Source organism: Mus pahari, chromosome 9, assembly GCF_900095145.1.
Source record: "Mus pahari chromosome 9, PAHARI_EIJ_v1.1, whole genome shotgun sequence".
In the NCBI taxonomy this organism is placed as follows: domain Eukaryota; kingdom Metazoa; phylum Chordata; class Mammalia; order Rodentia; family Muridae; genus Mus; species Mus pahari.
The window spans coordinates 86,972,650-86,978,790 of record NC_034598.1 but is presented as its reverse complement, the minus strand read 5'-3'; positions in this window follow the sequence as shown (position 1 = coordinate 86,978,790).

Sequence of the window (6,141 nt, the reverse complement as noted above, 5' to 3'; positions counted from 1 at the left end):
AGAGAGACAGAGAGACACAGAGAGAGAGAGAGACAGAGAGAGAGAGACAGAGACAGAGAGAGAGAGACAGACAGAGACAGAGACAGAGACAGAGACAGAGACAGAATTGCCTGTCAGTTTGTACCCAAAAAGTTGTCTGTGTCTGTTTATTATTCGCCTTCCAGATATCCCTGCTTCCAGTTGAGAACTTCGATCCTGTGTTGTGGCTGGACCCTGACAGTGATGCTTCAAACAAAGAAAACCTTCACACAGTGCACACAGGATCACCCCAGCACTGGGCCTTTGAGCCCATGTTTTCACATGCTCACTCAGTTTCCTGGTCCACTACTGTATGAATGTCAGCTCGCCTTCCCACAAGTCCTGACTGAGCCACCCCATCCTGCCTTCCCTGCCAAGATGCCTTTCCCAGGAACCAGGAGCCTAAAACACCTTTGCTCAACCAGGTAGCTTCTATCTGGTACTCAGGCACAGCATGAACAGAGTAACTAATTCATAACAAAGTCTGGTGTATGTGAGGACATTCTCATCGGGATGGCAACTAGATCCCGGGGTTCAGAATTTAGCATCTGAGTACATAGCATCACCAGCCCAAACCCCAACAGTCTGAAGCCAACCTAAACTGGATCATAAGACCCTGTCTCAAAAGGAAAAGGGAGGGGGAGGGGAGGAGGTGGAAGGGGGGAGGGGAAGAGGAAGAGAAGGGAAGAAGGTAGAGGAAAGAAAGAAGGAAGGAAGGGAGGAAGGAAGGAAGGAAGGAAGGAAAGAAAGAAAGAAAGAAAGAAAGAAAGAAAGAAAGAAAGAGAAAGAAAGAAGGAAAGAAAGAGAAACTAATCTAAGAAGAAATGGAGGAAGAAAATGTCAATTACATCTACAGTTTTATATACCTATACAGTTGATTTTGAAAAAAAAATCAAAATGGACTTTTGCAAGTAGAGCCAATACCATTCTTCAGAGAGTCCTTTGCGTGTATACGCACCACTGCTTGGAAGCGAGTAACTTTACATGGTAGCATGAGTCACCTCCTTAAAGAGCATCATGGTAGTGGCTTCTTTTCCTGTCTCTGAAGTTCAAAGTGTGGATAAAAAGCAACTTAAGGGGGGGTTTCTTTTGGCTCACAGTTTGAGGGTGCAGTCCAGCAAGGCTGGGAAGTCAAGGCGGCAGGAGCCTGAGTCAACTGGCCCCATCATATCCACAAAGAGCAAGAAAGGGCTTGTGTTCAGGTAGTTTTCTCCTGTTTACACAGCCCAGAACCCTGGCCCTGACAGTGGTGCTCCCCACATTCAGGCCAGGTCCTTCCTACTTCAGTTAACCCTAATCTAGGCAGGCCCTCACAGGCTTGTCTCCCCTCTGATTCTGGATTTTGTCAATCTGACAGTATTATCCATCAAGATCATGTATGTCATTAACTCTTGTCTCCTTTGTTGTATGTGGTGCTGGGGCTCCAACCCAGGGCCTCATGCATGCTTTTTTTTTTTTTAAGATCAGGAGAAATTTTAAGTGTGATCTTGAAGACAGGGATTGCGTAGAATCCTTTACATGCATTGTAATTCCCGGGAATGGATCCTTTCAAAATAGGGAGTCAAGACTGGGACCAGAGAAGGCTGTCAACAATCACTATGTGAGAGACTGATGCTGTGTGTCTGTGTGTGTGTGTGTGTGTGTGTGTGTGTGTGTCTGTGTGTGTGTCTGTGTGTGTGTGATGCATGTCTGCTCGTGCATGCACACACTTGTATATATTTTTCATGGTGTCTTAGTTAGGGTTTTATTGCTGTGAACAGACACCATGACCAAGACAAATCTTATAAATGACAATATTTGATTGGAGCTGACTTACAGGTTCAGAGGTTCAGCCCATTATCATCAGGGTGAGAGCATGGCAGCATCCAGGCAGGCACAGTACAAGCAGAGCAGAGCTGAGAGTTCTACATCTTCATCTGAAAGCTGCTAGCAGAAGACTGGCTTCCAGGCAGCTAGGATGAAAGTCTTAAAGCCCAAACCCACAGTGACACATCTACTCCAACAAGGCCACACCTGCTCCAAAAGAGACACACCTTTAAAGAGTGTCTTTCCCTGGGCCAAACATATACAAACCATTACACAGTGAGGTCCCTGAGCTGTGAATGAGTTCTGAGTCTTGTTCCCAAATATGCAGGGAAATCACTCTTTGGTATAGAAAATCAGGAAATTTCAATAAGCCACATGTTTTAGAGCAAGATAGAGATTACATCGTGAGGTTGATTCTTCTGGCCTCAACATTACCTGTACTCACTTATTTTATATATCTCCTCTTCCCCTCCTCCCCCCTCACACGTGGACTTGCTTCTTTTGAGAATGTCCCTCTGCTTCCCTCTGTTCTTTCTCCTTTGTATAGACTCATTCACGGCTGTGCTCCCAGATGTGGAGCCACGCTGGATGCAGGTGTTTGTTGACCATTTACCTCAGAAATAGCCTTCTTAGGCCAGGCGTGCATCTGAGACTTCCTCGATTTCATAATAATCTCTGGCAAGTGTTTTTTATTAAAGTTATGAAAAAGTACTTCTGAGAAATCTGGGGATTTCCATAATGACAATGACTATGAGAATTTCTTGTAAATTTTAAGAGTTCAGTTTTTTTCTTCTTCCCTTACGCACAGTTTCTAAGTTAAGTCCCAAATATAGGAACTTATATGATCTGAGTTTCTCGATTTGGCTAACCTCAAATCTTTACTGACTTCAACATATGTAGACTTTTCTATTAGGTGAAATTCCCGTTCCGTTGTCATTATCTATTGAAATCCATTTATCTGCCTATTAGTGCCCCATAAGAGGTTTTTACTTTTAATATTTTATTTATTTTATGTGAGTACACTGTAGCTGTCTTCAGATACACCACAAGAGGGCGTCGGATCAGATTCCATTACGGATGGTTGTGAGCTCAGGACCTCTCAGGACCTCTGGAAGAGCAGTCAGTGCTCTTAACTGCTGAGCCATCTCTCCAACCTCCCCACCCCCTTTTTAAATTTATTTATTTATTTATTTAGCATTTTGCTTGCATGTATGCCTGACTCCTCCAGAAGAGGACTCCAGATCTCATTATAGATGGTTGTGGGCCACTATGTGATTGCTGGGAATTGAACTCAGGACCTCTGGAAAAGCAGCCAGTGCTCTTAACCTCTGAGCCATCTCTCCAGCCCTGCCATGAGAGACAGGTACAGACTTTTATGTGGTACAGACTTCACAGAGAGGAAGGAAAGGCCTCTGCTAGGTGTCTCTTCTCTTGATAGTCTGTAAGCATTGAGCAGTATTTGGAAAGAGGCCAGGGAGCTGGCTCTGTGGGTAAAGGTATTCGCCACTAAGCCCGAGTGAGACCGTTTGACCCCCAGAGACCCACATGGAAAATGGAAAAAACTGATTCCCACAAATTTTCCATGTGTGCTTGGGCGCGCATGCACACACACACACACACACACACACACACACACTTAAAAAGAAACTTGAAAGGTTGAAAAGGGTGGAGAAAATGACAGGAACATCAGGGCAGCAGCAACCGCTTGACTCCCATTTCCAAAATCAAAAGCAAGTTTGGGGTAGGGGACTGGAGAGATGGCTCAGAGGTAAGAGCACTCGCTGCTCCTGAAGAGGACCAGAGTTCAACAACCAGTGCCCGTATCAGGCAGCTTATAACTGCCCAGAACTCCAGTTCCAGCTGATTCAATGCTTGCCCTTCTCTGGCCTCCACGGGCATCTGCACACCATGTGCATACATGCCAAAAAGACATATACACAAATAAGAATCCAAAATGTTCAAAACAACTTTTGGAGGGAGAGATTTCTTTGCTGATGTACTTTATTTTACTTTATGATTACTGCTTTATTAAGTACACAATAATCCAGAATGTAAGATTAGTTCATTTAAAAACACATTGATTGCTGATTTCTTAAAAAAAAAAAAAAAGATTGTATTTATTTATTTTATGTAAAAGTACACTGCAGCTGTCTTCAGACACTCCAGAAGAGGGAGTCAGATCTTGTTATGGATGGCTGTGAGCCACCATGTGGTTGCTGGGACCACTCAGGACCTTCGGAACTCAGGACCTTCGGAAGAGCAGTCGGTGCTCTTAATCACTGAGCCATTGCTTCAGCCCGAGGATTTCTTTTAATTTGTGACTGAGGATACACAAAGGGAGCACCCAATTCCTGAGAACAAGGTCTTGGTGCTCAGATTAACCTTATTTGTCTAGGAGAAGCTACTAGGTCCTATGTGACTCCAGGTCCTATTTGTTTAGGAGAAGCTAAGTGGCAGGAAGGAACACACAAGGCTGTGAGCGAAGAAGGTTGGATATTTACCAAGAAAACAGTAAGGAGAGTTAGGTCATAGGGTGGTATCATTTGATTCGTTGATTTTTGTGGTGGTAACTACAGCAACTCACAAAGGATAGAGACAGCACTATCTCACTGGAGATAGCATTGGGGGTTAAAGGTAGATACATTTAAGAATCGTTAGTCTGGTGTGGAGGATGCCTGAGTTCCAGCACTTGGAGGAACAAAGGCAGGAAAATCAGGATTCGGCAACAGCTTTTAGTTACACTGCAAGTCCGAGGCCAGCCTGGACTGTATGAGACCCTGTTTAGAAACAGAAAAGAACCACTAAACATATAAGTTAGGATTCTAGATTGTAAGTGGAAGAAAATGGTTTGGTGTCAACTTTTTTTTTTTTTTTTTAAGATTTATTTGTTTATTATATGCAAGTACACTGTAGCTGTCTTCAGACACTCCAGAAGAGGGAGTCAGATCTTGTTACTGAACTCCGGACCTTTGGAAAAGCAGTCGGGTGCTCTTATCCACTGAGCCATCTCACCAGCCCCTGGTGTCAACTTTTTTGAGAGGGATAAGAAAAAGAATTGAGGAGCCAGAGCTTGCTTCTTGCCTCAAAGGCATGGGAATTTTAATCACTGAGAAAGCTAGAGGAGACAAATGTGGCAGGCTTGGGCGTTTTGTTTTAGAATATATATATATATATATAGTCTGAAGTATCTGAAGGATATCTACTTCATTGAAGACCAGAGCTGGGCGCTTAGGAAACGGAGGTGCCCTTTGAAGTAGCGAGGTCACTGTGGAGCAAACACATTCACGGCATCCCGAGGAAGAAGAAGGGCAAATGAGCTGGGGCAGACTAGTGGACACTGGCAATCTTCACCCAGAATTCTGGCGTGCCGGACTCAAGAGTGAATACGTTAGAGTGCCTAGCTCTGCGGGCATAGCGGAAGTGACTATCCAAAAAGTCATAGAAATCCGAAATGCCCTCTACTGGCTCTTGTCTTGAATACTCTTGTTTCCAACTGGTGCCTGCTTCGAATGCTGAAGAGTGTTACGAATTAAGGCCTGCCTGCCTAAGTAGGTCATTGGGGTGGGCCTTCGAAGGTTATGCTCCCTTGTCCCCCCCACCCCCCACTAAGGTTCCCGGGTGCTTTCTGCTTCCTGGTTAGTTGCCACGGGAAAGCTGCTGCCTCACGTTCCTGAGCACCATTGAAGATTGAAATGTCTCTGAAATCCCGAGGGCGAAGAAACTTTCCCTCCTTTAAATTGTTCTTGTAGGGGCATTTTGTTCAATTAATCCCACCTACCTAAAGAAAATGTCTCTGAATGGGTGGAATCATGGGTGGAACCACTTACGTGTGAATCAAACACAGAGTCTGCACATGATTGGCAAACACTCTCTTCCACAGACCGTGGTTCTCTGAGATGCCAGGTCTTGATACCCAGCCAGGGTAGCTTCAGATCTGTGACTCTCTGCCTCTGCCTCCTGAGCATGCAGGCGTGATCCAACCTGCCGGGTTACCTTAGTTTGTACCTGTTGTTATGATAAACACTACGACGATAAGCATTGGGGGGAGGGGGGGAATGGGCTTATTCACCTTACTGAGTATAGTCAGTCTTCAGCCATGGAAGCCACAGCGGGCACTCAAGTTAGGAACCTGAAGGAACTCAAATTAGCCTGGCTTGTCCAGCTTGCTTTCTTTTACAGGATGGGTCCATCTGCTCTGGATGATCCTGCCCAGTGTTCGGGGCCCTCCCGCATCCATTATTCACCATGAAAACGCCTTGCACACAAGCCAATCCGATGGAGGCATGTTTTTCGAGACAGGGTTTCTCAGTATAGCCC